Source organism: Nyctereutes procyonoides, unplaced genomic scaffold, assembly GCF_905146905.1.
Source record: "Nyctereutes procyonoides isolate TBG_1078 unplaced genomic scaffold, NYPRO_anot_genome, whole genome shotgun sequence".
Lineage (NCBI taxonomy): Eukaryota > Metazoa > Chordata > Mammalia > Carnivora > Canidae > Nyctereutes > Nyctereutes procyonoides.
In genome coordinates this window covers 30764073-30772935 of record NW_026575121.1, presented here as the reverse complement: position 1 = coordinate 30772935, position 8863 = coordinate 30764073, and the positions used below count along the sequence as shown (strand labels likewise).

The 8863-nt window shown below is 38.5% G+C and overlaps 1 pseudogene; it reads right to left on the bottom strand.

Moving 5' to 3' along the window:
• Nucleotides 1–392: 392 nt before the first annotated feature.
• On the bottom strand, nucleotides 393–2795 carry LOC129516460 (clusterin-like; annotated as a pseudogene).
• Nucleotides 2796–8863: the final 6068 nt, after the last annotated feature.

Below are 8863 nucleotides of genomic sequence, written 5' to 3'. Positions count from 1 at the left end.
ACACAATTTATGGACATCTCAGAGAAACTGACACAGTAATGAGTATTCAATACAAACAGTTCATTCATTCTCTATTTCTCTAAATAACCACACAAGCATATGTCAACAAAGGTCACTTCTTTTCACAAAAATTCTCATTTTATTAATTTAAATGTATGTCATTCGTTTTTTATTTTTGTGATTGTTTCAGGTTACTGGAGGTTTTATTAAGTTAGTGGCACAAGGGAGTTCTTCCCATGATCAGCAAATGCAGGCATTACAGTGCACAGTCCAGCGGGGAAAAGGCTAGGTAAGGGGACAGGAGGGCCTTAAGGCAAGGCCTAGTAACTTGGTGACATTCAGAGCTTTCTCTAGGGTCCTATGGCTCATCTTGGGAGCAACTGAACTCAGCCTCATATATGGAGAGATAATATTTGCAACTTATTCTCCTGGTTCTCTTGGCAGTATTCCTGAAGAGTTTTCTCTGCCACAGTCTCCATAAACTTATGATTGTTTCTGGAGACTTCTGGAACGATCACAGTGATGGAATCAGAATCAAAGAGCTTTGAAACCACTTTAGTGAGGCCAGAGGGACCATTAGAGTCAGAAGTCTCAGAACTCACCATAGTAACCTGGAGGTAGACTGGGTCTTCACTTTGAGTGAGATTAGCCAGCTGGGATACTCAGATAAATTGCCCATCAGCTGTTTCAGCAGAGAGGATATGTTGAACATCTTCTCCTGGTAGGACTACAGCAGCTCAGGGTACATTTTGGTGAACTTCTCAGCAATCTGGAGGGAACTGTTAAACTCCTGTCATATCTGGACCTGAGAGGGGTTGTCTGCTAAACAGTCTGCTGACAAGATGTCCCGGCATTTATCACATTGGTCCTTCATCCTCAGACACTCTGTGGAGTTTTGACAGATCTCCTTGCACACATCATGGTCTTGGTTGTCTTCCATGGATTCCATTAGAAAGTGGTAGGGAATTCTATGATGGTTGACATCCATGGCCTGTTGAGCCTGGTGTGTCATGTCAAAGAAGTCCAAAACATGTCATGGAAGTTCAAGAGTTAATATGCAGGGAAACGGATTATGTTTCCGGTGATGTAGCACGTGGGATTGAAAAAAAGAGGCCTCTTCTAGAATGAACTGAAAGGTGAGTAGTGGAAATATCTTGCAGCTCATGGGTGAATCTGTCCTGGAAAATCTTGTCCATAATACTGGACATCCAGTTGAAGCTGTCCTGCATGATGTCCAGGGCATGGGTCTGCTGCCAGTCTTCTCCAGCAGAGTGTCCATGTGGTTGCCATTAATCCAGAAGTTGATGGGAGAACTCCTTCAGCAACTTGAGCTGGCAGCCAACCAGGCCAGAGCCGCTTCTGCAGGTGCATGTGTAGAACTTCATCCAGGTCTGTTCCAGGTAGGGCTTACACTCTTCCCAGAGGGCCATCATGGAGTCATTGCATATTCCCTGGGGTGCCTTCAGCTTCGTTTCAGAATCCTTGATGTCACTTAGGGCATCTTCTTCTTGGCTTCTTCTGAGTTGTTCAGCAGTGATTTGTACTTCCTCATTTAATTGTTCTATCAGGGCTTTTACACCTGTTTTACCCCCTTGAGAGCATTTTTAATTTCCTTATTAATGTACTTACTCCCCTGGGTAGACATTTCCTGCAGCTCTGTGTCTGAGATTGCTTTGTCTCCCAGAACCCATCCATTCTCTCAGGTCACCAGCAGCCCCACTAGCAGCAGGAGAGTCTTCCTCAGGCCTCCCTCTCAATTCTGGAATGGTCAGCAGCACCAGTTGACATCGGCTGCTCTTGATAATGCTGGATGGTAAGCACCATAAGATATATCTATAGCATTCTGCTTCATATACAAACCCTTTGGGACTAGCTGCAAACCTGTATGACTCACATCCAAAGATGTATGTCATTCTTTCAATAATTGGCACTCATTTGAATAAATTCTGCAAAACTCAACAGGTAACAGTTTTGAACTTACCAAATGCTATTAACTTCATGGAAACAATTGGTTTCAAATATCACTCCATCACTCCACACATAGGATTATTATACAAACTACTTGATTCTAAAAATCTTTATCCCAAAGACTAAAATATAGATGACACCAGATTTTGAGATTTAAATTAGTCAAAATAAGGAGAGAATACAGAAGAACTGTATTTAAAGACTGTGCTCCCGGGATCCCTGGGTGGCGCAGCGGTTTAGCGCCTGCCTTTGGCCCAGGGCACGATCCTGGAGACCCGGGATCGAATCCCACGTCGGGCTGCCGGTGCATGGAGCCTGCTTCTCCCTCTGCCTATGTCTCTGCCTCTCTCTCTCTCTGTGACTATCATAAATAAATAAAAAATTAAAAAGAAAGATTTAAAGACTGTGCTCCCAACTTTATAATAGACAATTGATTACAGACCTTGGAGAGCATTTAGACATGGGTCTAAATCACAGGATTAGTTCCAGATGTACTCCCTGTCTTTTGTGGCTTCCTTCTTGCAAGTACTTTAGAATATCTTTTAAGGAATGGGGGCTTTTTCTAAATAAATTAGGTTATTCCAGTCAGAATGGCATGAGCAACATTCAAGTAATTCCAAATATTATGATGGTTAAGCAGCATTCTGCAAACTGCATTCTGGTGAACACAAGTATCTTTCATCATGTTAATAAATATTCTACCATCCAAAAAAGTTCTTTGGTCAAGTAAGTTTGGTAAACTATACATTAAGTTGGTTTCTCACTGCAGAATTTTTCAGATCCTCTAACTGGGTTAATGTAGTTCTGATTGTGCGAATGAGGTTCATTTATCATTGAACCTATCGTAGGTAGATCAGGGATATAACATGAAACATTTCCCAAACTTTTTCACTATGAAAAATTTTTAACACCACATGTTCTTATTAATGATGCAAGATGCTTTCTATTAAGGTCACTAGAGTTCCAGAGAAAACAGTTAGGAAAATTCTGGACTACAACCCAAGCCAGGCATGAATCAGGAAAAGTGAAGGTTTTAAAATAGTTGGGTTAGTTTTGCAGAGGACCTTGAATTCTATGCTAAGATATTTGAACTTTATTATGTAGGCAAAGGGTAAATATTCTGTTGACATTCTTTTTATCTCTTTGGTGTGCTTAGATGTGGTCATTTTAATAAGAATATATATATATATATATATATATATATATATATATATATATATATGACTAGAAACTACTTTGTAGCAGATTCCTCTACAGAAGAAGAGATCTACAGAAGAGAATTACCTTTATAAATCCCCCAACTTCAAAACTTAACAGCCTTCACTCTTAAGAAGGTACTTTTTATGTCTAAGAATTCCTCTGTAGTAGTTTTAAAATTTTACTTTTTTTTTTCCTGTTCTGTGTTCATCATTATTCCTGTTCTCCAAATTCCAGCTCTAGGACCTAATCTTGCAACAGGGACTAGCTGAGACACCAGATCCATTCATGAATTGTCCCAGTCTGAATAAACTCACTCTCTAAGTCTTTGAGGCTTATTTTCCAGTTTGATCCTAGTCAGGGCTATTTTGTATACTCTAACCAAGTTTTCTTCAGAGAAAACTTAATAAGCACCTATGTGATGAAAGGCTTTGTAATAAGTGCCCAGAGAAATAAGAAGAGGATTTAGACATATTTCCCTCAAAACTTGAGTACACTTTTGGATATTTTGCTTTAAGATCAGATGGACTTAATTTCTTTCAAACTTTGATTGACTTGTGCATCTAGTAAGGGCCAAATGTATAAAGAACAACTCAGCCCATCAGTCAATGAATATTTATTGAGCTCCTACTACATGCCAGACATTATGTTAGGTACTAGAGATGCAGCAATGTGGAGACAGACCTGGTTCCCGCCCTCATTGAGTTTATGAATCTAGTTGCTACTAAAGGCAATAAAATGAGTGTGAAATGTTTATTAGTTATCTGCTCTAATGCTTAAAAATAATTATTATTAGTTATAAATGAGGATAAAACATGTAGCACAATGTGAAAAATTAGTTAATCTGGGAGAAGGGTATATGGATATTCATTTTATTATTCTTCTGATCTTTATGCTAAGTTGAAATTTTTCAAAATAAGAAGTTGAAGGTTACTTTAATAAGAATAAACTAGTCAGAGAATTAAAAATTGGAGTCAGATTTCTTCTCTAGTCTAACACTTTCTCATTTAGTTGTAACATTTTGGTGTCTTGGGACTTCTGAGTTGATTATTTTCAGATCAGAGCCTCAAAGGCAGAAGCCAGAGCATTACTACATGAAGAAGAGCAAAAAGTTGGATTGCATTTTTCCTACCATAAAACATCCTGCTACAAGTGAACACGTGGCTCTTAAATTTGGCCAGCATTTTTCTTAATTTTTATTAATTTTTATAAAATATATCAGCATACTCAATCCATGTCTGAGGAGATGAGGAGAATTACAGTGTCCAGGCAAGTTATTTGCTGTCCTCCATTCAGTACTTCTTAAACCATTGTCTAAGGAGAGGATATACGCTTCAGCACATATAATAACCTATGACAAACAACTAATTCAATATATCTGTTGTACACAGGCTAAAATATACAAACTGGAACCTCTTCATTTTACTGAGTGGCAGGGACAGAATCAACACTACATGTAGTGTATTCAAATAAAACAATAGATGTTAAGAGAAAGTATGGGTGGACTTAAAGGGCTTTTTACAATGTCTTCCCACTACTCTTAACCCCAGGCCCACCAAATAGATACTATCATTACCTGCATTTTTATTTTCTCATCATTTCTAAGTTGTCAGACACATGTTTGTCTCTGATGTGTGATACATCCATATGTTCAGCAAGGAATACATATAGAAGAAAATCAAGTGCATGAAATTGAGGGCCAGTAATAAAGAGAGAAAGGGAGCATGAAGGAATTTAATGGCTAAATATGAAACCAAAGACCTGGTGTGTATTCCCAAACAATAGAAATACAGGTTAACAGGTAAGCAATATTTCTCCTCTGCCCACTCATTCAAAAAATATGTCACAGGCAGCCCCGGTGGCTCAGCAGTTTGGCGCCACCTTTGGCCCTGGGTGGGATCCTGGAGACCCAGAATTGAGTTCCAGGTCCAGCTCCCTGCATGGAGCCTGCTTCTTCCTCTGCCTGTGTCTCTGCCTCTCTCTCTCTATATATATGTCTCTCATGAATAAATAAAAATCTTTTAAAAAATAAAGCCCCGAAAATATGTCACATGTCTGCCATGTGCCAGACACTATGCTAGGCAGTGGAGATAAAAGAATACAATACAATATCTACCTTCAAAAAACCTACCAGATTCCAGCTAAGTAATTAGACTAATAAAAGAGACTCCAATGTGCATGGTGGAGATAGAGAGGTCGTAGGTGTAATGGAAATAGCAAATATGGGCGTTGGAGGGATCCCTGGGTGGCGCAGCGGTTTGGCGCCTGCCTTTGGCCCAGGGCGTGATCCTGGAGACCCGGGATCGAATCCCACGTCGGGCTCCCGGTGCATGGAGCCTGCTTCTCCCTCTGCCTGTGTCTCTGCCTCTCTCTCTCTCTCTGTGACTATCATAAATAAATAAAAATAAAAAAAAAAAACAAATATGGGCGTTGGAGTCAAACTCAAAACTAAATCTCTGTCAATTATAAACAATTCCCTTTACTTAACTTCTTTGAGCTTCAAGTTCCTCATCTGTAAAATGTAAATAATAATACCTACCTTGATCTATAACTCTAAGACTTAGGAGTAAGGCATGCAAGATATCGGGTACACACAAGTACTCAAAAAATAATTACAAATACTTGAACTGAAGTACGTGTATAATGATTAAGGAATGCAAAACTTGCCCCTCCTAAAATTTTACAGCCTGAGGAATCCCAAAAGCTGTGCTATCAATTAGTGTCCTAAAGGAAATTGAGATGTCAAGTAGAATTTAATGGTGGGACTGTAATAGAAAGGAGAGCAGAGCTAGGAGACCCAACAAGGCATGTTGAGTCCTCAAGGACTAGCAATGGAAGGGAGCCACTTCCACCCCTAGATCTGAGCCCAGTGAGAGGCAGAGCCTTGGGAGAGGATAATCCTCTCTACAGACAAACCCTGGTGTGGAGATGACTCAAGAATCTGATGTCATCAAAGATAAATATTACCTTTGTTTGATAATCAGCTGGCTGATTACAAGTCCATTTTTCTATTCATGTTGCCTGCAAGAACAGAAGTTGCTGGTCAGTTAATACAATAATTTATACTGCTAATTGAAAAATAATGAATTAAAAGTCAGAGTAAAAAATGTTCAAACAATCAAATAACCTAAACAAGCACAGTGCTTCAGCTGTGGGTTTAACCCAGCAGAATATAGGGCACTGATTTCTGGCTATCGTGCCTTTATTAATTCAGGTTAACTATTTTAGCCACCCTGCAGCCTACAATTAAAATTCCTAGGCCTTTTTACTCATGAAATACTGCTGAGCTATGATTCTATAGTAAATTTTTTAACCTAAATTTCACATTTTGCCTTTATCTCTGTTAAAATAGTTTTATTTCAGCACTTTATTTCAACACATTGGGATACTTTTATGTTCCATTTAAATTAGCAGCATCCACAAATTTGATAAGCATGTCAGCCTATATCTTTGCTAAATTGCTGATAAAAAGGTTGAACGCAACTAAAAATAAGAACCTTTTATATGCATTCATTTAAAAGAATTTGGGTACTTAATGTATACCAGACTCTCTATTAATTGCTGAGGATGCAGAAATTGAGAAAGAATAGAATTTTGGTTAGTGCTAAAAGCTACAAAGAAGCAAAATACAGTAACAAACTAGGGGCTGGTCAGGATATCACAACTTTAGATAAAGAAACTAGGGAGCCTCACTGGGCCCTAAATGATGCCAATGAGACTGTCCTATGCATACCTGATGGAAAAGTGTTCCAAGAAGAGGGAAACAGGAAGTGCACAGGTCATAAAACTGAAATGAGTTTGACATTGGCAAAAAGTAAAGACAGACAATTTGGCTGGAACAGAATAAGCAAGGGAAGAATAATACTTGATGCATTTAGAGAGGTGGACAAAGATCAGATTATGTAGGGATCTGTAGTCTCCAGTAAGGAGTTTCAATTTTATTCAAAATGCAGGGCCACCTTCTATCATATCACTCATCTCACTGATCTATTTATAAATATAGCATTAGAACAATAACATTACTGTACTAACAATCAGCCTAGATAAGATCAAGAATCAAGACATTATGGAAATTATTCATGGGGACAGAATGAAATAATCTCAAACAAGAATTTAATCTGCCTGAGAAACCTATTCAATATAATCTACTTTACATGTTGGGGTTCTGCATAAGCAATCAAAAGAGAATTTACAAAAGCTCCCTAGCCATCTACAGATCTACTACCTCTGAACCCATGGACTCTTTCTTGCCTCCTATCACTATGGATGGATTATCTTCCTCCTGAGACCAACCTCCCACATGTGCATTCCTGCCTACTATCTCTCTCTTAATCAACATCACTTCCTCTCATGTGCATCTCACCTTTTACCTTTCTATAAAGTCATACCCAGCAACATGAAACATGCAGTAATTTCTCCAATCTTAAATACAAATCTCTCTTGGTCCCTACATCCATGTCCAGCTACCATTTCATTTCTCTTCCAGCTTTTAGCAAAAATTCTCACAAGAGTTGTCTATACTTACTGTTGTAATTGCTCTCTTTTCACTCTCTCTCAAACCCTCTCCAGTGATATTTTCCCTCCCACAGTTCTTATAGGATAGCTCCTGCCCAGGTCACTTGACTTGATTGCCTCACATATTGTTGGTTGTCCAGGCAACAGCCACTTCTTTTTATCAACTGTTTTGCTCATATAATAACCATGTGCATTAGGGGATGTGGGCTTTTCTCTAGCCTGAGGGTCAGAAATCATGATTAGGTTATAAGCCATTCACCATACCACCATGGCCTTTCCTGGTACCTGGCTTAGAAAGAACAGGTGTGTCACAGTTCTGGTCAGTGAAATCTCAGGGAGCTTTTGCTCTTATAATAAATTGAATGTACTAGTTTAGCTATTGCCCTAATGGTGGACATTAAACACATTCCAATTTAGCTTAATTATTAATCAGACAATGACAAATTTTTTTTTGCACGTAGGAATTCTGTTTCCATCCATTTTGTTGATCAGTCAGAATTCTGGAAGTCTTCTTTTCAAGAATGACTTTTCACTTCCATCCCCATTCTACTACCCTCTCATAAAGTTTTAAATTGCTTTTCTTTTAGCCCTCAAATCAAGTTCACTCCTCACTCCCACTACCCATTCTTAATCAGGTTCTCTGGTTCTTCACCTTCTTAGAAATAGATTCCTTTCCTTTTGGATACTCATTTCTCTAATAATACAATGTAAGTATCATTAGTTGATAGTATCTATCTCCTCCATAAAATTGCAAACTCCATGAGGGCAAGAACTTTCTCTGCGTTTCTCATCATATTCAGCACTTGTCACAGTGTAGGAACATAGTGATCACTCAATAATTATTGTTGAAGATAGGAAAGCAAGAAGGCAGAAAGGAACTCTCTGCACAATAACATATAAAAATGTTTCACATGTTGAAATGTATTGACTTCAGATATTCTGTTCCTTATAATGTGAATGAGTCCATTTTATTCAGATGATACATTAAATAAACTTTTCTTTATTATTCTAGGTAACAAAATATTTTGGATAACTGCAACGAAAAACAGTGGGATAAGGGATTTACTGGACATATACTGAAGCATTTCACAGGATCAGGGGAAGAAGTGGACAACAAAACCGCAGGAAGGCAGGGTCAAAAGCAAATAGGAAACCTCACTGACAGTTCACATGCCTTATCTCT